Source organism: Xiphophorus hellerii, chromosome 21 (assembly GCF_003331165.1).
Source record: "Xiphophorus hellerii strain 12219 chromosome 21, Xiphophorus_hellerii-4.1, whole genome shotgun sequence".
In the NCBI taxonomy this organism is placed as follows: Eukaryota; Metazoa; Chordata; class Actinopteri; order Cyprinodontiformes; family Poeciliidae; genus Xiphophorus; species Xiphophorus hellerii.
Window position 1 is genome coordinate 816,186 of NC_045692.1, and position 24,347 is coordinate 840,532.

General features: G+C 38.8%; 2 long non-coding RNA genes across 2 annotated transcripts; one reads left to right on the plus strand and one right to left on the minus strand.

Annotated features, from left to right (window-relative positions):
- On the minus strand, positions 1-23,707 carry LOC116711425 (uncharacterized). Its single transcript, XR_004337224.1, has 3 exons — positions 23,697-23,707; positions 16,489-16,492; positions 1-382 (listed from the first exon to the last, which is right to left on the minus strand). It is a non-coding gene; the product is annotated as an uncharacterized LOC116711425 (long non-coding RNA).
- On the plus strand, positions 1,467-3,603 carry LOC116711424 (uncharacterized). Its single transcript, XR_004337223.1, has 3 exons — positions 1,467-1,554; positions 1,624-1,695; positions 2,021-3,603. It is a non-coding gene; the product is annotated as an uncharacterized LOC116711424 (long non-coding RNA).
- Positions 23,708-24,347: the final 640 nt, after the last annotated feature.

Consider the following 24,347-nt stretch of genomic DNA (forward strand, 5'->3'; position numbering starts at 1 on the left):
ATCCTGGACAAGGGAGCCAACTAGAAAATTGGATGTTATGCTGCTAGCACTTAGCTTTCGTCAATAACTCGTATGCGGAAATAAGAGTTTTGCGCAACATAAATAATCACCAGGACGGAACACGGTGTGCTAAATAATAAAACATAATATAACGAAGTTTCTAGGCAGGTAATTTTTCTCGAGGAATTTTAATAATTGTAGTTAGTTGAATCATTCGAGGAATCACTACAACCCTAGTATATTCCAGGAACAATGTCATAATGTGCAATCAAGTAACTATGTTACAAAAATGCTGTATATATCAAGTATGACTTAAAAGAAATTTGACTTAGGTTAGGTTAGGTTAAACTTTATTATAATCCCATAGGGAAATTGAGGTTATCTTCATAATTTATTGCCTTGAAATTGGGCCACAGTGGGAGCAGCGGTGGTGCAGGTTTAAAGCGCAATCCATTGAAGCAGACGTTGCGCAGTCGAGTCCAGACTCGATGCAGGTCTGCCCTCTTTCTCATAGTCCACCTTCCTGTCTGACAACTGCAAAATAAAGACCACGAGAGTCAACAAAAAATTGTTTTTTAAAAATGGGCCTCTGTCTCTTTAAGAAGCTCCTGCTCTGCAAGACACTCCATCTTCAGCATGTCATCACATCAACAGCCCTCTATGAAGCCATTAATGTTTTTTATCAGCATTTCAGTGAGAAGTAGCTTGTATAATAATAATAATAATAATAATAATAATACATTTTATTTCAAAGGCGCCTTTCTGGCACTCAAGGACACCGTACAAAGAGCAAAAGTAACAGAAACAATAAAATGTAGCAATTAAAAATAGATAAAATAAATACACAACAATGTATCTATATGAAATCTATATATAAATCTATGTAAAAAATCTATATAAAGAATCAAGCAAACCAGTTGTGTCATATTGAAAAAGCAGATCTAAAAAAATAATGACATCAACAGATACACAGTTCCACCAGGTGTTTGCTAATTGCTGCTGCTGCTGCTAGTCTGGAGGAACTGATTAGGGGAGAGGAGCTGTGTGAGGCAGAAGGTCGGCTTGGAGACTGCAGCTTTGGGGTGGAGCTTCGTAGAAAAGGCAGCACTCTTTTTCTGCACCCAGAATAGTTGCCGTGGGAGACCAAAAGACTTCCCAAACATCCTTGAAAGTACCAAAGCACCATTCCAGGTATGATGAGAAAAATGTTATAACATGTTTTAAAGCTGGAAAAAGTCAATTTTACATGAGACTGCCCCTTTAATAGTTGATGTAACTGTATCACAATTCAACCAGACAGAGAAAATTTTAAAGGTGCAACCTGTATGTAACCCAAGTGAAATGTTGAGTTCCATTTTTTTGGTTCGCTACTATTGCCCTCCAAAATCTCGCGGTAGTTGATTATATAACTGCAATTCTCGCGAGATTTACTAAACAGCCAATCATTGTTGAGCGTCGGAGTCACATGTACCACCGTCAGCTCATTTGTTGGGTATATTAGCTGGAGCAAAAAGCATGGAGGATTAGAACAAGTTTGGGAGAGCAGAGCTGCAGGTCGGTTAAGCGCAACATTCTGTTTTTCTTTAATCTTGTATGATGCTGATAAAATTGTACTAACTTTAGGAGTCTCCGGTCGTAAGCTGAGGGATAAGAGAAACACAAAACCGCTTGTATGCCTTATGAACTGCGGAATTGGTGAGTCATTTTATGAAGACTTGGCGTTAATTGATATCAATTCGGATGCTCTATTGCGACTCTGAACAAACAAATTGGAGAACAATGAGATGCCTTAAATATTAAAAGTATTTGCTTATCTAGATGATTTTTGCATTGTTTGTTGTTTGTATGGAGCATATTTATTGACTTTTTATGAATAAGATTTATCTAGAAAATTTGTACTTGGAAATGCATTGATTAGGATTATTCATAGTGCAATGAGTGCCGATTATATTTTTTGTGTGCACACTGGAATGTTTGATTATATATATATATTTGAGACTGGTCCTGCTTTATTGTACAGGCCAGGTTCGATGGCGAGCTGAAGAATCAGGTCCAAGAGCCTAAAGGATTTCACCTGTGGTGTTAAGATTTGGTTTCCCCACCAGGCTGGTGGGAGGCTTCCTGCAGCCCATGAACAAAATTGTTTCCACTCTGATCTGACTTTTGTCAGCATATGAACTGTAACAGGCGCTCTAAACTCACCTGACCCTGTTGAACCGCCTCAGTTCAGTTTTCAGGAGTTTTATGAACTGAATGGTGTGGCTTGTTACTGGAACTGTGGAACTGATTTGTTTTTTTTTATTTGTTAATTTAATTTGTTTTCTTTGTGTATTTCCTTTTATTTTAATATGGCCATTTAAATGTTTTTTTTTCTTTCTTATTGTAATGTAAATAATTAATCACTGTGAATACAAGGCACTCACATCTGCAACTTCTAGTCTGTCTACTCCTTCCTGAGCCGTATCTAGACTTCTAAGAACTAGCCCATTGACTTTGTTGGTCATGATCTATGTTTAATTATCTAGAAATATAGTATACTGGTTACACAGATATGCTACATGTAGGTATCAGGAAACCTCATGAGAGATCGCAAGTAACTCTGCAGTGCGAAAGTACAGGTTAGTGACTACAAAGGAGATGGAGAAGTGACAGGGAATGAAACAAAAGCCAGTTTCCTTTCTGGATTTGTGGCAGCACATTGACCCAGGTGATTGACCTCTTTGGGAATTCTTTCTTTCCAGACTGACTGAACTATTATTCCTCTTCAGCCCTCAGGAGGGAAACCAGGAAACCACAGACCAAGGAAATCCACTGATAGTGACAAAGAGAAGCTGGGAAATTGTGTCTACTTTTTTTCTGTATTTTGGATTTATTTAGTAATTTTTTATTTAATGCCACTGTTTTTATCATAATATACTTTCTCCTCAATGTCTGAGAATTAGTCCAATAACGTCCAATAATAATGGACATTTAAGTAAACCCTTTCTCTGTGTTCTCTGGTCTGCCTTCCTACCTGAGTTAACTGGATTTTCCGCCTGTTGACCTCCCAGCAACACGTAGTGTGGATGCCTTCGGTTTGGTCCAAGCCACTCTGGTTCCAATACTTACCTGTCTGCCTGCTCTCTGAACCTCCATCTCTCTCTCTGTGAGTAATCCTCAAATTCTCACACTGGTCTCAGATATAAGCTGGATTCTTCCTGCCAAACTATTCAACCTAATCCACAGCAGAACCCAACTTCAAACAACTTTCTAGAATATTCTCTAGAACATTCTAGAAAACTTATCTGTGATCCTCCAGTGTCTACACCAGTCTCCCTTTCAAAACCTGCTGAATTGTACATTTCATTTATTTGTACATATAGTAAATAACTTTATTACCTTTCATCCTGTGTTCATTGTATGATTCTGTATGTGGGTTAAAAGATTTTCCCTTATGATAAAGACAAAAGTCACTCGAGAAAGATTTTTCCTTTATTTCATCCCCCATGTAAAAAAATCCTGGATCTTCAGCTCGCCGACTTGTTTGGTTGTTGTTGTTCAACTGTTTGTCTGGTTGTATTGGAAATTGTTGTTTCTGACTTATTGTATTAATCATTGATTTTGAATATTGTTCTGATAAAATAAAGTCTTTGTTCAAAAAAAAAAAAGATTTTCCCAAAACTTTATATTGTCTGTTTATTTACAGATTTCATTTTTCTATTGCTGATGATTTTTTATTATTATTTCCTTTATTTAACCAGATAAACCCTGTTTAGATCTAGATCTCATTTTCAAGAGGGACCTGGGCAGAAGTCTCCAATACATAGCCATCTGGTTACAAAACCAGTTCTTTTCCGTTTTCTTTTGACACTTTATAGGAGTTAAAAAGAAAAGGGAAGGGAAAGGAGCCAGGCGGGCAAAGTTTCAGTCAGGTAAAGTGATAAAAGGTAATAGGAAGAGAGTGAGGAGTAGGGCAGCGTCTCTCCTATTGGTTAACATCAAGATCCAAGCACTGTGTGCTGAGGGAGTCTGTGTCAGAGCTGTTGAGAGAAGCCAATAGATTAGTAGAGCTGGATGACACTAAGTTCTGCTCAATGTAATCTAATACTAATATTCTACTAATATTACTCCTTCCTCTAATGAATGGGGAATACTAAAGGAAAAAAATAAATAAATCGAGTATCTCCAGTAGCAGTCATTCTTACAATCAATGTGAATAGCATTACAGGGCCCTTCAAATTACAGGGGAATAAAGATTGTCATTGCTGAGCTGAAACCCATTGCTCTGCTGTTAATTTTAATCAGTCCTCTTCCTTTAACGCATTTAAAAATCTAATGATAAAATAGGTAAAAAAGCAAACAGATGCAAAAATCTTAGGGCAGAATGGAGCAACACTCTAACATTCTGTAATCCATTTTTGTTGTTGGCTTTTCAAATGCAGTCACCTGTTAAACAGCAGACTACATGTTTTTTCCCATTACATAGGATGATATGTCTGTCTTTTATTTCCAAAGATTTAAATTCACAGTATTAGAGAAATGAGAGCTTGTAGGTCCCATAATCACACAGAGTGGCCCCAAAGTCCAGACATTAATCACTATAAGCAGCGATGACAACAAAATCAAAGACTTGGCCCCTATAGCTCAGCTCTTTCCTTTCCTGGCCCCAGTGGACCCCAGATGCTCCAGCTTACTATTTGTAGACTCCAATATCATGTAGGAAGAAAAAGACAGACAGAGGCGTCACACAGCAGCAGATTCTGGGATTTAAGAACCCCATTCATCTTTGTCAACTGTACATGTTCCAGCACCTGTGCCATCATTAAATGATGATACATACTGCTCTGTATCAGTATGTACAGAACACATATATAGCGTTTTATGAAATATTAGGATGCATGTCAAAAATAGAACAAATGGGTACGTGGCTTTAAAAGATTCTAGAGGCCTGAGAATCAAATGCTTTTTGTGAATTACTTCCAGCAAAACATTAATCCATTGAGATTTTAGCCATGCCTACATTTAGGTAATTTTTATGCAACATATGGGGACATTGTCTGGTTTATGTGACTTATGAGGGCAATAACCTCACACACAATTATTTCAGATCTAAGTGAATTGTGAGACCCGATACAGAGTATTTTCCAGTGCGAGTGACTTATAAAGACTAGATAAGTGTCAGTATTTGTAACAGGCCTGTTTGAAATATGTGCATAATAAGCATAGCTGGGTATTCATCACACTCATCTGCAAAGTAACATACAAATAAATCACATGTTCTTGTTATTACAAGACAGTAAAACTGATCTGTTCAGGGGCTTTAAAGAGACGTAGTCAAAGAATACGGTAATTCTACAGTTTAATCCTCATTGTATAGCATTTCTGAATTTTGCTGATGGCATTCATGTGGAAAGAGAAAAAAACAGAACACTGACTTTCTTGAGTATTTTTTCTTTTTTTAATTGCTGGCAAGAAATTTAAATTGAAGTAATGTGATTCCTTGAACATTGTGCTATTCAAAAACATTAATGAATTAAATAAAATAAATAAATAAAAGCTTCCACTATGAAACTGAAAAATATGTTTAGACGGTTGTGTTATATTTACTCAAATTAAAGTAATGATTACCATTACGGAGGATTTGTTGATAAAAGCCCAAAAAACACATTCACAAACATCTAGTCAAGTTTAACACTTAGTTAATAATTAACCGTTTTTCCACATGCCATTCTTTTATTTAAGACTAAGCGAATAGTCTGAATTTCTATTGAACAATGTTTTCTGACAGAAATTAGAGCAGATGTAAATAAAACCACCTGGAAAAATATTTTATTTTTTTTCTCCGAAGAGTTTTTGCGGCACTAGTGGCTCGTATTTTTTCGACAGTGGGCAGACAGGAAGGAGGGTGAGGAGAGGGGGGAAGACATGCAGCAAAGGTCGTCGGGACCGGGAGTCGAATCCGCGACGTCCGCATCGAGGACTAAGACCTCCAAAGGTGGGGCGTGCTAACCCCCTGCGCCACCACAGCACGCCCCGGAAAAATATATTTTTGCATAAACACAAAATCAAATTTGACAAAACTGAGAACCTTACAAAAGCAGAGAATGAAAATAAAATTTCCTATCACTGATAAAATTGCACCTTTGTGAATTTTAAGATTGAATAGTTCTATTTATTCATCCTCCTTTTTAATGATAAAATTCTGTTGTGAATGTGGTATTTGACTGCAGCCCAGTCTCTGTGTTTTAGAGCTACTGGTTTTGCCTGGAGGGATGCATCACTTTTACCTGGTATTTCTCAGCTTGTTATAAAATGCAACATGCTGTTTGACTCTTTGCACCACATTGGTTTGCAAACTTGCAAAGGCAGTCAGAGTCTCTGTAATGGGAAAGTGGACCTGGACTTGCAAATAAGTACACATTCTATGTGGGGACTTCACACTCATTCCTGTTTTCCATGAATATGTTCATTGCTGTGATCACGTCAGGTGTCAGAAGAACAGCCACCATTCTTGTCCTTTTACCACAAATCTCAATATCGAAGTGATTTGCCAGCTTCCTCTCTAACAGCTCTGTGCAATTCCAGAATGTAAAAGATTGGATCTCCATTTGTAAACCTTCCCCCTGTTATTTTCTGTTAATTAGTACAACCTATGTTAAAGTTACCTTGGCAAGATTTCCAAAGTTAGTGTAGTTTTTCCACCACATCCTTCGTCCATTTAGCACACTCAGCAGCGAAACGTCCTGTGTAAGTCACAAACTGCTTAGCTGACTTAGCAACCTGATGGCACTGTGCCATGAAATCACTGCACATTTCCTGCAACTTTGCCTAACTGTGCCCCAATTTTAGAGACTAGGATGGGACTTTATGCATTTGCTTTCCAAGTCATAACCAGCTCTGACTGCTTGTGTCACGTGAGGAAAGTTGCTGGACATAACAAGGTCTTTCTCTCCTCTTCAAAGATGTCTTAGCTCTATCTACTATCAACAGCATTGCTATCACTCTCATTTTCTCATTTTGTATGTAATCGTTCCTTCTTTCAGGTGGTTTCTTGCTGCAGTAGAGTGATTCACCAAGGCGAAGAATGTCTCTTTCACTTTTTACAACCAAGGAAATGTTGTCCTGGTTCATTTCACAAGCACAGCTTCATGAACTTGATTGGACTTTGGCAAGTCAAACTGTACCCAACTTTCATCCAGTGGGAGAGTCTCCTTCAGCAGACTTCACCTTCTCACATGTCTCCAAAGGCTTTCTCTTGCATATAGTTCTTGACTAAATTTGCAATGATTGTATTCATTGAATTGCAAAACAATCAGACGACTACCGGATTCTCTAGCTCCTTGGACTGCCACAGTAGCATTATGTTCAAAGTTTCCCCTCTTTTTAAGATGTTACAGCTCTCTTCTTTTCAATCAATCAATCAATCAATCAAATTTTATTTGTATAGCACATTTCAGCAGCAAGGCATTTCAAAGTGCTTTACATCATTACAAACACAGAATCACAATGCAATATAGAATCAATCATTAAGTAAAGTTCCATCAATAAATTTGTAATTGATTACGTTTCAAATACAATCCTAAACAGGTGGGTTTTCAGTTGAGATTTAAAAGAAGTCAGTGTTTCAGCTGTTTTACAGTTTTCTGGAAGTTTGTTCCAAATTTGTGGTGCATAGATGCTGAAAGCTTCTTCTCCTTGTTTGGTTCTGGTTCTGGGGATGCAGAGACCAGAACCGGAACCTGAGAGGTCTGGAAGGTTGATACAACAACAGCAGATCTTTAATGTTTTGTGGTGCTAAGCCATTCAGTGATTTATAAACTAACAACAGTATTTTAAAGTCTATTCTTTGAGCTACAGGGAGCCAGTGTAGGGACTTTAAAACTTGTGTTATGTGCTCTATCTTCCTGGTTTTAGTGAGAACCTGAGCAGCAGCATTCTGGATCAGCTGCAGCTGTTTGATTGATTTGTTGGACAGACCTGTGAAGACGTTGTTGCAATAATCAATGCGACTGAAGATAAACACATGGATGAGTTTCTCTAGATCTGGCTGAGACATTAGTCCTTTAATCCTGGAAATGTTCTTCAGGTGATAGAAGGCCGACTTTGTAACTGTCTTTATGTGGCTCTGGAGGTTCAGGTCAGAGTCCATCACTACTCCCAGGTTTCGGGCTGATCGCTGGTTTTCAGTTGTAATAACTGAAGCTGTGCATTGACTCTAGATCGTTCCTCTTTAGGTCCAAAGATGATAACTTCAGTTTTGTTTCTGTTCAGCTGGAGAAAGTTTTGGCACATCCACACATTTATCTGTTCTAAGCATCTGTTCAGTGATTGGATGGGCTCTGAGTCACCTGGTGACATCGTAATGTAGAGCTGTGAATCATCTGCATAGTTATGGTAGCTAATATTATTTCCTGTTATAACCTGAGCTAGTGGGAGTATATAAATATTGAATAAAAGGGGCCCTAGGATTGAACCTTGGGGTACCCCACATGTGACCTTTGACCTCTTTGATGAAAAGTTTTCAATTGAAACAAAGAAATCCCTGTTTTTTATGTAAGATTCAAACCAGTTTAGCACTGGACCAGAGAGTCTGACCCAACTCTCCAGTCGATTCAGTAATATGTCATGGTCAACAGTGTCAAAAGCTGCACTGAGGTCCAGCAGAACCAGCACTGTGGTTCTGCCACAGTCCGTATTTATATGGATGTCATTGAACACTTTGACTAGGCCAGTCTCTGTGCTGTGGTGAGCACGAAAACCAGACTGGAAAGAGGTTGGTTATAGTTAGGAAACTATTTAATTGTTTACACACAGCTTTTTCAATAACTTTGCTGATGAATGGGAGGTTGGAGATCGGCCTGTAATTCTGCAGTAGTGATTTGTCCAGATTGTTCTTTTTTATAAGTGGTTTGATTACTGCTGTTTTCAAAGCCTGGGGGAAAACGCCTGATGAGAGCGATGAGTTTACTATTTGGATCAGATCAGCAGCAATAACAGGCAGAACTTTCTTAAAGAAATGTGTGGGTAAAACATCCAGACAGCAGGAACTGGAGCTTAGTTGACTTATAATTTCCTCTAGGATTTTATAATTAAGTAGTTGAAATTGGGTCATTTTTCCAGTATTTGTTTTGTTTGGGCACAGCATTGGTACTGGCTTTATAGTGGATGTACAGATTAATCATCTGATTTTTTAAATTTTCTCTGAAAAGAAACTGGAAAACTGGTTGCAGGCAGCAATACATTGGAATTCAGGCGGTAACGTCACAAGAGGGTTTGTGAGCCTGTCAACTGTTGCAAATAAAGCTCGAGCATTATTAATGTTTTTGTTTATGACATCTGCAAAGAAAGCCTCTCTTGCATGTTTTAGTGTTAAATGATAGTTACGTAGTCTTTCTTTATAGATGTCATAGTGAACGTGGAGTTGAGTTTTACGACATTTTCGTTCTGCCCTACAGCAGAGTTGTCTTGCAGATCTAACTGTTTGTGCATTTCTCCATGGAGATTTCTTCCTATCAGACACAACCTTCATTTTAATTGGGGCAATGGAATCAATAATATCTGAGACTTTAGACTGAAAATCATTTACCAACTTATCTACATCATTACAGATTAAGGGCGAGGAAGAAGAGTAAATTTGATTAAAAGTTTCTGCTGTGTTTTCAGTGAGAGAACGTTTTGTGATGGTTGCTGTTTGTCCAAGTGAGTTTCAAAGATAACAGGAAGTGATGCGACAGGCGACATCAGTTACAGAGACATTGGAAATATTCACACCCTTACTGATAACCAGGTCCAGTGTGTGTCCTTGAGTGTGTGTTGCTTGTTTGACATGTTGTGTTAGACCAAAAGTCTCTAAAATATTAGCAAGCTTTTTTGCCCCTGTCTTGGGGGTTGTCAACATGAATGTTGAAATCACCGACAATTAATAAACAATCATAATCAATACATATAAGAGATAGAAGTTCATTCAAGTCAATAAAGAAATTTTCCACAAAAGTTGGAGTTTTGTATAGAGTTACTGTCAAAGTTCATTTGTGGCCTTTAACCTCAATTCCAAGATACTCAAAAGAGGTGAAGAGACCCAAAGAGATTTTACTACAATTTATGGTATTCTTAAATATTGAAGCCACGCCTCCTCTTTTTTTATGTTTTCTATTCTCACTGAAGAAATTGTAGTTAGGAGGCGCAGATTCAATTAGTACGATCGATTCATTATTATCATTCAACCATGTTTCTGTCAGAAACATAACATCGATGATGAAATCATTAATTAATAGAGCTTTAGCACAGAGAGATCTTGTATTTAAAAGAGCTAGTTTAAGTGACTTGGAGGCCAAGAGTTCTTCAGTCTGAGGTTCCTTTAGGCAGGGGAACAGTCTGATGTTTGAATTAGGTCCCCTGTATTTTATGTTTCTGTTTCTTGTAAATTTTCTTGTAGTGATCCAGACAGGTAATGTCCTGTTCTGCAGTGCCGGGGGGCCAGACACATTCTGGAGCAAGAAGGGTGTAAAGATAAAGTCTGGACCCCGGCCTCAGACCTCAGAAACGCAGAGTGATGGATCCTCTGGGAAGTTAGAGTCAGGTGGCTTAAATGAAGTGAGGTCTGCTACGTGAGCGCTAAGGAGCGACGTCCCAAGTACAACCTGTTGATTCATTCCATCTGTAAATTTAAGAAACTCCGGTCCAGAAGACATTTCTCCATGTGTATCTTGTGAATCCTGTGAATGAGTGGGTGAGCAGAGAGGGAGGGAAGTAGGAGGAAGGGAACCAGTCGCTCCGTCTCCAGTCGATGTCGTATCAGCTTGTTTATGTTCCTGATAAGGTTTCTTCCTAGTCAGAAATCCTTGAGCCTGTTCTTCTGAAGCGATGATCATGTTGCTGTCCTTGTTGATAAAGTGAAAAAGATTTGCAGTGAGTAGCTTTATCCCATGTTTATTAAGATTGCGTCCGCTTCTTCCAAAAAGGTGAAAGCACTGCCAATAGATCCAGAGGTTATCGATGAAGGTCACTGAGCTGGCAGAGCAGCTTTTAATCAGCCGTTTGTTTATCATGTCCAGCCTGGAGTGTTTTTCGTCTCCCCATTGAGGTGATGGAATTGGACCACTGAGAAATAACTTCATTTTTAACTTTCCCATAGTGTTCAGAAGAATATTAAAGTCAGTTTTCAGAATCTCACATTTCTGCTTTGCCACATCGTTGGCTCCAACATGCCTAAGGACTCAATATCTGGCTGATCAGCGGTTAGCAAAAGAACTTTACGAGTTAAATCAGATACAGTGTCACCAGGAAAAGAAATCACTCTCGTTTTCTTGGGATTGCAAACATGACTGATTCCATTTACTGCCTCATCTCCAACAATAAGCACTCTTGGCATACCTTTCGTTTTCCTGGTAGTAGCTTTGTCCTTTGGAGCTTTGGGGGGTGGATGTGTTGGACTTGCCTCATTGTTGATATTTGAAGGCGAGGTTTCACTCAGAGGCTCAGGCTGGAGTACAGAAAATCTGTTTTTCAGTGGGATTCCCACAGAGTCAGAATATTTTGAGGCTCGGGCTGGTCGCTCTGTCCTTGGGAGCGGGGTCGGTGGAACCGTTTTGGTTGCAGCTGCTTGTTTGTTTTTCTTTGGTGGAGCAGGTGTTGAGGTTGAAGGTGGGTTTCGGCTCAGAGCCGGCCACGCTGATTCGTCCAGGTGAGGGGTTCTCCCTGTCAGTCGCCTCATCGGATCTGCGGTGTGAGACTTTTGCTTTGGCTTGGCACCCAGAGCGTTCCAGGGTGAGCTGCTTGATGCGAGGCGTACAACCTCTCCGTTGATTTGAGGAAGAGTTGTCTGATTTCCACAGTTAGCGTTGATTTCAAAGTTCACCTCCAGCTGTTTGATCTTCATTTCTATAGACTGAAGTCGTTGTATAATACTGCTAATGTCCTTGGGGTCGGCCGGAGGCATTTTGTCCTGGTTCAACTTGGAGATTAAGAAAAGTAACGTAAAAATAAAAGTAAGAAAATCCCCCAGTCCTTAGGTTTGTAGTAATCCAGTTATGATGTTGAAAATGTGAATATAACTATAAAAACTGTCACTTTAAAAATAGCTCAGGCAAAGTTATCAGTAAAGACAGGAGAGAGCAGGACAAGCTGTTCCTCCTTCAGCTGCCAGCGCACACAAAGATTCTTTTGTGGAATCTTTTAGTAAAACTGAAAGCCTTTGCAACATCAGGCTGGTTACTGTTGCAAGAAGCAATATTGTCAGTATTACAATACTGACAATATTGCTTCTTGTTGTTCTTGCTCTCCCATCCTCTTTTTGTCAATGCTGTGACTTTAACAGAGCTGCTATTGTGAGACCTGCTCACTGTTGAATCAGCACTGCATCTTATCACTTAAGAACTATGAGAATCAGTAATCTCCACACTGTGTGCTGTAGCTATCCCCAATGAAATGTCATGTAACTGGTTTTTTTGGAGCATTGTCTTGCACTCACTTCCTTACTATGTGTCTGAGGAGTTGTTACTTGAGTCTGGTGCATTGTCAATATTGTCGGTTAGAGTAAATATTTCCACTCAGGTCCTGTAATCCAGCGGTCCCCAACCTTTTTAGTCGCACGGACCGGTCAGCCCTTCACAATTTTGCTGCAGACGGGGTGAGGGGAGGGTGCACGCAGTACCCCAATGTTGTTTTGTTACTCATTCTGCTGCAAGTTGGCTTAATTTTGATGCACAAGACGTAACTGGTAAAATCCGGTTTAGGATTTTCAAAATAAAACATCCGGAAGTAGTTCATTATTTCTTGCGCGGCCCGGTACCAATTGGTCCGCGGCCCGGTGGTTGGGGACCACTGCTGTAATCCATTGTCCCTATGTCTCCTGTGTTCTACTTTACTCTTTTCAGTTTTTTCTGTCTTCTAGACACTTTGTACAAAACTCCCTTGATTAAAGGCACATGCATTTCCCTCCCTATGATTAGTGAATGACGTTAGCTTCCTTATTTATGTAAACGTCCCCGGATTCTATTGGGGACAATTTGATATACATTTCAATAATCCAAATCAATCAACGGGCTCCTGAGACATTGTGTAATGTACAATGTCTGAGTGGAGAACTGAATAGACACAGCACCTGAACCTGGGAATCTCCATCCTCCTCTTGTGGATCACATGGGCAGGCTTTGCTTTCCTGTCTTTATTAATTTGTAAAATTTGAATTTAAAGCGGATTAGATCATGCACATTACGGAAATATGGCCTGTATTTGTGTGGACTAGGTTTGTGCTATTTTATTGTGACATGCACATGATGCGCATAACGTGTTGGGAAAGTGGTTGTGCATTGATAGTATTGTGCGTACCCTGCGATAATATCCTGCAGGTGCCTCTCTGTCTACAGTTTAAGGCAGAGAAAAAGGGATATTTTTTAGTAACAAGGGATATTTAAATTCTCTTTAAACTCATTCTCACCTTACCTGTGAAACACGCCACAGAGCCGAATATCAAAAGTACTGTATGAGCCAAGGTAAAAGGAAGTTTAGTTTATCTAACGCTCTGATATTCATATCATATTTTCTCCATCAATTTCGAGACTTTGTAAAATAATTCCATACTGACAAATCCTACATGTAAAGTTATAAGATTACTATTGAACTTCTTTGTGTTGAAATCTGTTAGCCAGTCACCTAGCCTTTGGCTAAGTGGCTAAGTGAATGCCCAATCAGAGGCATCATTGCTGAATTTAGGAACAACCAGAAAGTTGTGTGATAGCAAAGTTCATATCAAATGCAAAAGAATGTCTAACACCTCAAGATGTATTCCTCTGCATAATTAATTTGATAGTTGTAAATATCAAAATATAAAATCCCCAAATACAAATTGACTAACTCCAATTTTTTCAGATTTTCCTTTGCAATTAAAGAACATTCTACAGAAAACAGTGCACATATACATATACAGCTCTGGAAAACATTACGAGACCACTGCACTGAACCCCATTGAAAACCTCATGGTTATTTCACCCCATTTTGATTTCTGTACTACTCCTGAGTTAAAACAATAGCATTGTTGTTTCTAAATGAGTATGAACTTGTTTTCTTTGTATTATTTGAGGTCTGAAAGAACTACATCTTTTTTGTTATTTTGACCATTTCTCATTTTCTGGAAATAAATACTAAATGTTTGCTTCATAGAATTTTTTGTTCTATGAAGAACAAAAAATTCTTCATAGAATACTCATTGTTCTTTTGAGTAAAAGAACAATGTTCATTTTACTCAAACATATACCTATAAAAAGTAAAACCAGAGAAACTGATCACTTTAAGTGGTCTCTTAATTTTGTTCAGAACTGTATATATATGTACTTCACGTATGTGCATATATCCACATACGCACATATGTGGATATACGCTATTTAGCATTTTCTACAAATTCAAAAGACAGTCTGGAGAGTCATGGAAAAGTCATTGTTTTTTTAAAATCCCAGTGGGAACCCTGAAAATTAGGAATGGAAAAAAAAACATCTACAGGAAGAAATATGGGGACAGTTGCAGCAGAGCAACATCATTCACCCCTACACTTCAGAGGACTTCATTCCACAACCCCTCTTCTCCACCATTGTCTTGTCCTTTTCAACACATCAGGTGAGGAATGAGCTATGAAAGATAAAGATGCGAAAGGCTACAAGTCCAGATGGCATCAGCCTCAGGCTCCTGAAGTGCTGCACACATCAAATGTGGCATCCTGGGATACATGTTCAACCAGAGCCTGAAGCAGGGGAAAGTAGTTCAGTAGTAGCTCCTGTGTGGTACTGATAGCAAAGACCAAACATCTAATGGTCTTCAGCCAGTGGCTTGTAGCTGCAGGCTCTTCCTCCTCAGCAGGCAGAATCTGTTCTGACCCTTTCTATAAAAACCATCAGCGTTGTGAGTCCACTCCAGTTTATTGTCCAGGTGGACATCCAGGTACTTAAGAAAGCCTGCTATTTCAATATCCGCTCCCTGGATGTTCACTGATGTCACTGAGATGGGTCTACACCAGCAGAAATCCACCACCAGCTCGTTGTTTTCAGCAACGTTGATCAGAGGACTGGTACCTGTCCACAAAATCCTGAGTCCACTCACTGTACTCCGAGTTGTCCTCACCTGTGATGAGGCTGACTATGGTAGAGTCATCAGAGAACTTCTGAAAGTGGCAGCATGGGGCGTTGATGGAGAAGTCTGAAGTGTAGAGGGTGAAGAGGAACGGTGTCAGCACAGAAATTCACAGTCACATAGAAAATGTTTTGGAGGTAGATTCCTTTATATGTGTTATAATATATCTGGAATATAAATGAAAAAAACAAACAGTTTTAATCTACATAAGATAAAAAGAACAAACGCTATTACGAGCTAATGTCACAAAGCTGACATAAAACAAAAACAGTTTAGTCTCTTAATGAAAAACGTAAAATGCCCATGAAATGAAGCAGAAGCATCTCTTTGTCACTGAGGTACATCTGACTGATCTCAGAACAAACTTCTAGATAAAGGTGCAGTTGATCACATAAGCAGTGAATAGACTGTGGTTAGCTGGCCTTTCAGCTGGGAGCTAATCACAAACATTTTACTCTACCAATTAGGTGTATTTAGAAATAGCAAACATGTAAGTAAAGCGCTAATGAGCCCACTGTTTAGACTCTCTGCCCTCTCTTTCTGTCCACAAGCAGGATAAACTGAAGTCCTAATTTGACAGATAAATATGAACTGCTGAAGTGTGACATTAAAACTTCAGAACAGACTCAGCTGGCCTGTTATTGAATGATCTCTTCTCTTCACTGCTGACCTAATTTAGCGATCAAACAACAGTAAAGATGAAGCAAAAATCTGTTCACACAATTGAATCAACACTCAGATGTTTGGAAACTTTAGAGAAACTGCCTGCACTAACCATTATTTTCACACATGAATGCTGGAGGATTTGGATAGTATATCATAAAGCAGAAAAATCATCAGCCAACAGAGTTTTGGTGCTCTGTTGTTAAGTACTGTTGACTAAAAGCAAGGCTGTTAGAAAAAATGGGTTTGCGGAATTGATTGGTACAAAAATGTTTATGTTAGAAAAACTTATTGCAAAATGCTATGTAGCGCAAACCTAATTGGTTATTAAAATGTAGTCAACATTCCCTTTAAATCCTGCCATATGTAGCACAACGACATCAAAATGAAATAAAAATTGGCAAAAATTAAACAATTCAAACAAACTTTAGTATACATAAAACTGGCGTAAGAGCAACTATACAAAACAAATTACACAACACAAAATAAAATAAAATCATCAACTCCTGTAATGTCAAAGGCCAGAGCAAAGAGACAAGTTTTAAGACGTGATAAAAACAACAGACATGAAAGAAGTCTGTCTAATTTGCAGCGACGGTTCATTCCACAATTTAGAACATTCAATCGAAAAGGTGCATTGTCCCTATTGTGTAGGCTTTGGTACACAGGAGCAGCTTATCTGTTGCCATAGATGTGGGTAGTAACTAGCTTCATTTACATAGTTACTTTTCTTTGACATTATGATGAAGTATCATAAATTTGAGTCTTAAACAGTGGAAATAAATAGGATGTTTTTAATATGGAGCCAGGAGTGATGAGGAAGAAAGTGAGCCCAAAGCATTAGCCCTGAGGGACACCACAGAGAAAGAGCGGTTGACTAAAATACCTGGTTTCCAAGGCTCTAACACAGGAAGTTTGATCTGCCAGGTAAGATCTGTTCTGCAGTTTCTCAGGATCTTTTTGTTCTAACTAATAGGTTTGATTCCTGTTGAGTGAAGTATATAAACTAGATGTTCCTGTTCTGGGTTGCAGGATAAGTATAAGTACTCCATAATTTATAAGCTAGAAGGAGTTTATCTGAATAATAATCTAAAAAGTATAATAAACTAGACAGACAGGGCAAAGAAATAACACATCAGGACAAATAAGCACATGTAGCAAGTTTTGAGTACAAGCATTACAAGTTTTGAGAAGAAAGACATGAAGTCCTGCTTTCAAACTGAAAATGTGTGCTCTTGACTTAAAATTCCCCCTTCAATGCAATTAGTATGTTGGGAATTGAAAAAATCTATAGTTTAAATAAAACACAGTAATTGCCAGACAGAACTTATCAGAATAGAGCATACTTTTCAATGTTACAGCTGCCTACAGTCCTCAGACATCTGCATCTGGTGTTTGTATTTGTGCTCAGGCATGAGTTTGATGGCACTCATGCCTGACAGTTTGAGTTGTGTTGTTCATCGGCCTGGACTAGGCAGAGTGAAATCAGAAGCTCCTTAGTTGTGTTTCACACAGATTCTGGAACAGAAACTTCTTGGATTATTTCTTCCATGACTGCAGTGCCTGAGCCTGCAGTCCAGTGGCCTGCATCACTCCCTGTCCTTGCTTGGCCTGGCAGCTGCTGTTCCTGTGAGAACCTATCTCCACGTTGGTCAAACTAGGAAATTTTCACAGTTATGCACCTCAAGTTGACCTATTCGCACTAACTCCTATTCCACACACGCACACACATGCAGACACACTCATGCCTAATGGTTAGAGTGGCCATTTCACCTAACATTGGTAGAAAGTCAGAGTAAAGGACAAGAACAGCACCCAAAATCCACAATGGCTGGGATTCAAACCCAGGACCTTCTCTCTGTTAGCCAAAAGTGAGAACAACTGCTATGCCCAGCAGCCACAGCAAAACTACAAAGTCATACAAAACTTGCACCCCTCCCTGGAAGGAAGGGTGCAAGAGAAGGTCATTTTCAACCTAGCTAGAGAGGATGCCTTCCCATTTTAAAAAATCTTCAAGAAATTATGTATTCAGTAAATGTGACAACTGCACATTTCTAAATTATTTGGTAAATGTTTTAGATACAACTAAATCATTTACCAAACCACTACAAGGGGGAAAAGAACAAAAAGTATAATTTTTTTTCCCATGTTCACCATGGTGAATTATTTAGATGTAATACACAGGAGTTTCTTAAGTGGATCTTAATACGTGCATTTGGGCATGAGTGGTGGTGTATGTGTGCTTAAATAGATGTGAGCTCCCCTCTCCGTATACAGCTCATCTAATTCCTCATTGTGTTTCATACAATAGAGGCTCGTGTCTTGTTCTATCATCTGGGCTTTGTGAAGGTTACTTACGCCTACGTACCTCCTAAACTTCATATCCCTTAGAAACAAACCTAATTAGTAGGAAGTGATGTTTGCAGTATGAGCTGTGCTGAGCTGTTGAGGGGGGTTACAAAGCTGGCAAACAGATGCTGATTATCACATTATATTTTTATAATCATTAAAGGGGGAGGAGTTGGGTATGAATTGCTAACAGATAACATTGTGTATGCCAAAAGTCACTTTTCCAAATGGATTATATTCACACATGACCTCAAGGCTATTATTATTAAAAGTAGCAAAGAAACTTCAATAACTTGTAGGGCTTTACTATTCTTAAATGAACTGAAGACAAGTGGACAAACCAGGAGTTGCAAATTACTTTCAGTGACAAAGCTTACAGATGCTTTCAAAAGTATTTATATGCCTTAAACCTTTTCATATTTTGTCACATTGCAACCACAAACTGAATATATTTCATTGGAATTTATGTAAAAAACCACACCATACTTTTCACACTACACTTTTCAGTTTTTTTATTTGCAAAAACATGTCTCGGATTATGTATAATTGTCTTTATACTTTACAATTGTATACCACTCTGTGTTGATCTTTCACCTAAAATTCACATAAAATGGAAAGGTTCATACGTTTGCAAGTCACTTTAAGTGTTTGTAATCTTCACAAAGTTCAAGTGAGTTCCTTTTCTCTAGTCTAATTCTTTAAACTCTTGAAATCTGGGAGAGTTCACATATTTAATACTGCAGCATTCTCTCTGGATGGAGATGGTGAGCCTGTGCCCAGAGAAGAGCCAACAACTCATTGAAGAACTTATTTTCACATTTTTTCTCCAGCATCAACACAGCGGTAAAAAACAGACCACTGGATGAAAAAAGGAAATGAACAAAAACAAACATCGGTAAGGTGCGGCTTGGCCACTCCATGCGTAACACCATATAGTGAGCTTTTACAATATCTGTTCTGTTCCTTGCTATTGTGGGAGGGACGTAAGCAGCAGCAGCTGTGGTCAACTCTCTGCTGATGTTTGCAGACACTCAGCAACGAAGAACCTCAAGGTTTTGGTTCTGATGGACTAAAATAAACCCAGATATTTCATTTTGCCTTATAGAAATTCCTTGCTTCATTATGGCAACAAAGTGCCATAATGAAAAAGGCCCTGATCAGCTCATTGTATCAATAAAAGTACATTCTGGCACTTTGTTTTTTAAAATGTGCAACCTTTTGGATTTTTGTAAGCAGTTAAAAGATGTAGACCAATAGCCACGCATAAATGTTAGTATTTTTAATCCAAATGAAAAATAAAATTCACATCACAAGGTAATATTATGTAGTTCTGGCGTTTCACACTGTCGACTGCAGCTCCATCAGAAAGTTGATCACATCTGGTCGGTTTTTCTCTTTTATATCACTGTCTACATTTTAGAGAGATGAGCTGCTAGCAGCGCTACTAATTCACGGTCATTCTGCTGCAAAAGTTACCGCATGTGTTGGTGGTGCGGCTCCTGATTAAACTCATAAATAAACTCCTCCATACTGAGTAGCTCTCTGACAGACGGCAGGTCCGCGGTCCACAGCTAAATCTTAAATGTTGTTTGCCGTTTTCAGTGACATAGATCACGAGCCAATCAGTAAATGCGGTCAGCTGTTAATCAAATGATTTCGGTGCTATACCCTACTCAGTGTTGCTAGTACTATTCCTGAAGTAGGTAGTAACATCTGAGAACAGCCGGACTGAGCCGCGCTAGATTTACTAATGGAAAACAAATCTAGCTGAGGCGGACCGAGAGACGGGATAGTCGAAAAGCGCCTTATGATGCCAACGTCCCACCTAAGGGGAGCAGAGCTCCTCCTTCACCATCTTTGGCTTGAGATGGGGTTTCTACTTTGCTTCTTAGCCTGAAATCCATAAACATTATGTTTGAATGGATTTGTAAAGGACATACAACTCTTTGTGTGAATAACAAGGTTCTGGTGACTGTCAGAGTAAGTACAAGTAGCAACATCCACGTAGGCAACATGCCCATCTTAGCTTGCAGATAAAAGCTAATTATGATATTTTGGTCTATACCGTTGCCAACAGTCCCACAAAAAATGAAATTATCTGAATTTCGGAAAAAAAGTATTGAGCTGAAACAGGATGCACTTTGTCCCGTATTATCGTCAGAATTTAAAAAAATATGTATCAATGTCAATATAGTTATTAAATGATGGAACACTCCATTTGCATCTTTACAGTAAATTAACTACTAGCCCTTAGTAGTTAGTCTACTAACTACTAGTGATGCACAGAGCATCACTGTGACCAGAGTGTACACACAAAACTACTTCTGTACTTGACCCACACAAGCACAACCACATCCTCAACACGCATCATGTGCATGGTGCACAAAACCAGCACCACAAAAACAGTGGATCTGGTTTATACAAGGACCAATGTGTGCAATGCAACACATGCACACACACACACGTATGTGCCTGAATATGCCTACTTTTATTAAAATTCAACTAAATAATAAAGACAGGAAAGAAAAGCTTACTGTGTGATCCATGGATGGAGGAGGATAGAGATTTCCAGGTTTAGGTGGTAAGTCTGAGACTTCCATCCAGAGGAGAAGGTGAAACAACATTGTTTGCTTAATTTCCACTCTTTCTGGCAAACATTTTGACAAGTTTAACTGTTTAACTCTTCCCTGGTCTTAGCTCAGGAAGAGCTTGGCAGATGTCACAGTCGATCATCGGAGAAGCGATGGGCGTGTCCCGCTCTTCAGTTTCAGAAACTATATAAAAAAACAACTTGCTAGAACTGCGGGAGGGATAAAAATAGGCTTATTAATTTCCGTGACTGCATTGTCACATTTAGCTAATGGAGTGCCAAACTGCCAAATCAACAAAAGTAAATTGACCAATAACATTTGGGTTTAGGAAGTACATGTTCCTAAGCCCCCACAGATGCACACAGATGTGGGCTACATACAGGATGTTTTGACACAAGACCTTTTTTTTTCTCCACAATTCGGTTAATTGTAAAGGTGGAAATTAATAAAAATATCCAACAACTACAATTTTTTTTTATCAGGAAAATCTCAAGGTACACATGGTGTGTACAGCTGTACACCTGCAGGTGCTACTGGAGTTGACAGTAGAAGGTTACTAAAGCGGGATAAACGGGGTTTACTTGGTGTGTCAGGGCTGCAGCTGGTCAGAGTGAAGCGAGCTGACAGCGAACTTCAGAGCATCTGCATGAGGGCGTAGTGTGCGATCCTGCAAGCTACAGGGCTTGAATTGACGTACAGGTGTTGTGCCAAACTAGTTATCCCTGGGGAATACAACAGACAACAGGCACAACAAACCCTGCTTTCCCTTGTAAGTGAGGAGGGAGTTAAGATATGGTCATGTACTCTTCGGAGATGAGATTTGTTAGATCAAGATCTGTGGGTTGTGTTGTGTTTAAGGTGAGAATGTGTCTTATGGTTTATGAGACTGATGGTGTGTTCCATTAATATTCTGTTACTCAGTATGGTGTGTCTTAGTTTTATTAGGGACATTGCTTTTATATTTTATACTCAGGATTTTCCACTCTGATGGTCACTTGGTTTTTCACCTGCTTTTTGTCACAGAAGTATCTCAAGAAAAGTCTACTCAATAAACTAGGAAAAACAGCTTTCCTCAGCAATAACATTTTAATCAACTTTTTGACCTTCTTCCCCTGCTACTCCTAAAGGCTTTGACTTCATTGTTTGGTTCTTGAAGTTTAGGCGCTTTGTGGACAACTGTCGGCACAGCATTTGTTTTTAGCTCGTAAAGGTAACAGTCACCTGTTAAGAGTCTTTGTCATTTTTTCTTGTACAAATGACTCAAAGTCTTCTGGAGAGAAATGCTAACAGCACAAATGTAGGTCCTTCAGGTGTTCAGGTCACTCTCACTGCGTTCTTTTTTTTCATGTGGGTTTTAAATTACAGTCTACATAGTGGAATTATTTACAATTACACCACTCAAATGCAATATAATAAAAAAAAACCCAACTCAGATAAAGTTAACCTTCCTGTGTTTATTCTGTAGATTGCAGTACAGAACGAACCCATCTGCGTTATCAACACAGCAGGTGAAAAAATGGCGACTTCCATGGGTGAAAAATGGAACAAAAGATATAAATTTTTTGAAGTGATTATGAGTTTTGGCATATCACAAACAGCAATTTTTAGTTAATAGAAAAACTACAGCAAATTTAGACCAATATGTTAAATTAATTTTGGATCCCTTCAAAATTAATGGAAATCTGATGCATTTGATTGACGTCTATAGTGTCATAGCAAAGGTTGTGAGTAGTTTTACCTATTAAGTTATTTTTGATTGTAAATTTAGAAAAAAGTCAGAAAACATTATTTATTTTTTGCAATGAGCTATTCTGTGACAGTTAAAAAAAGGAAAACTAGTTTTAGAAATGGCCTAAAAGTAACAAAAACCTGTAAGAGCAAATAGGTGTATTGTATGTACTTTCTGGTGTCACTGTAGCTTTAACACAGCCTTTTCACTTTATGCCTAACTATGCGGTATCCTTTAAAAAGAAACTTCTCTTTAAATGCAAGAATATCAGTGCTGTCATAACTAAACACACACACACACGCTAAAAGAAGCATATTACCTTGTAGTCATAAACAGATGGAATTTACAAACGCTCCTATCGGGAAGAATTTGGCCAGTCCTGTGCTGTTTCTTGTTAAAAGTAAATAGCATCAGTGGGACCTGGAGGTGAAATTACACTATATCATGGTTGAGAGCTCATTAAAAATGGATATGAGTGGTTGACTAACAGTGGCTCCCAGGCTAGAAACTGTCAATGGACCCGCCACTTCCCTTCCATGTTGTAAAAAATTCAAGCTGATGTGACACAGCGGGCACGTTGGTGCCAGACATTCACCATGATTTATGCTTCTCATTTCCAGCAGAGAACATTTTAAGTGAAAACAGAGGGAATTTGGCAGTTTTATACCAAGGCACTGCAAAAGAAAAAGTGGAACATTGTCTACTAAAAGAGATTCTCAGCACTGGTAGCATAAAGAGAGAGATGGCTGTATGGGGCATAAAAGCAAAACACCAAGAGGATAATATGGAGCCATCTGTGTTGAATGTTCTGCAACACAACAAACATGATAAAATACTATTGGGTGAACAGAACTTACAGCAGTCACCATTGTGATCACAATGCTGCTTTTGTCTAATCACTAAAACTAGGATTCATTTTTCAAAAATTCTTGCAAGCTTGGGTTTCAGAATTTTTTATAAAACTAGAAAGTGTGCATTTCCTATGAAAATGCAAGCACGACTGCTTAGTGCTTTTGGTAAAAATGGCAGAAAGTGTTTGAAGCCGAGAAGTTAAAACAGTAATGATAGAATCGCGGCTATCACTAGCATGTTGAATCACAGTAAAATATTCCATGCAATGTGAAAAAACCCACGTAAAAGCTAAAATTAGATAAAAAGCTAAAGCTAGCAAAATAATTAATGTTAGCATCTAGGCTACCGCTAGCATGTTGACCTACAGTGACTTAGTCCATGCTGAGTCAAAAAACCCATGTAAAAGCTAAAACTAACTGTAAAACCCAAATAACAGTTTATATTGTAATTCTCAACTTTGCCACAGGAGGGCGCTGTTCCTGTTTTTCCATTAATTTCTACAGGGATGAAAAATTCATAAAAAGCTGAATATTATAAAAAGTATGCCTACAGCATTCACACTAACAAGATGCATGTGTGATTCATGAAATGTATTTATTGTAAGTTGTCACACTGAACTAAAAGTGGTAGCTGGGAACTAAAGCTAGTCTGTTCCGGAATCGCCAAACCTAGGTGCTGACGCCGTTCTTCACGGTCTCCATTAACCTGGGTTATGTGAGTTATATTGCTGTTTGCTACTTGCAAATAAGGCACATTGGCAGACTTATTAAAAAAAATCAAACTTCTATGATTTGGTTGAAACAGTTTCCAGTTAGCAGACTCACCAGACTTATGGAAGCAATGTCTGGTGGCACTCGCAGCTCAGCACTGGTGCGGCATGTGGTGACTGTGGGTGATGACCTTGGTGCCAAAGGTAATGCTGTAATACATTCTGCACATCTAGAGTAGGCAGTGCATTTGGCATACCTTCCAAAATCACCTTTGGACCCCTTCACTATAAGTCCAGGTGTTAGAAGTTTGGCTGAAACCTGACCTTCCAGACAGGAGTTACCATCGATGGCAAA